The sequence below is a fragment of the Micropterus dolomieu genome, linkage group LG04 (genome assembly GCF_021292245.1).
Source record: "Micropterus dolomieu isolate WLL.071019.BEF.003 ecotype Adirondacks linkage group LG04, ASM2129224v1, whole genome shotgun sequence".
Lineage (NCBI taxonomy): Eukaryota > Metazoa > Chordata > Actinopteri > Centrarchiformes > Centrarchidae > Micropterus > Micropterus dolomieu.
Window position 1 is genome coordinate 5,425,054 of NC_060153.1, and position 678 is coordinate 5,425,731.

Here is a 678-nt window from a genome sequence, read left to right on the forward strand (position 1 = left end):
CGCTAGTCACGTCAAACTCTCTGAAACTTTGAGCAACTAATAATGCTTACGGTGTTTTGTTGAACTAGAAATGTCATTGCACCGCTGTGGTCCCAATGGCGGGCGATGTGAAAAGATAAACCCCAGAAAACACTTTAACTCTCACACAAATAACAACTCACCACCAAGAAAGCAAGACACACAATCTGCTTTCAAGTCTATAAGGCGTAAGGATTACAATACGCTATACTTTAATTAATTTATTTGTATATAGATAATATCATGAATTTCCTTAATGTTTGTGAAGCACATAAGGATTATAATGCATTATACTTTAATTAATTTAGTTGTATATAGGAAAGTGTAATATCATGAATCTCATAGGATTCTTAAATGTTTGTGAAACACATAAGGATTATAATACACTATAGTTTAATTTATATAGTTGTATATATGTAACTGTAATACGAATTTCATAGGGATGCTAAGGGACTGTTTTGCACCCCCCATCCACCCCTCCCTCCCGAATGAAGCGTATTCACGAGAGCGCGCGGGGGGGTCGGGGGGCGCAAAGCTGGCCTTTATTTACTACTCACCTGGTGCCACACTCTAATCAGCAGAGTAGTGCATGGATCATGTAATATTCATCCAGCCAACGGTCACAAACCGTTTACAGCCTGTCAGCACCAGAGAGGGAGT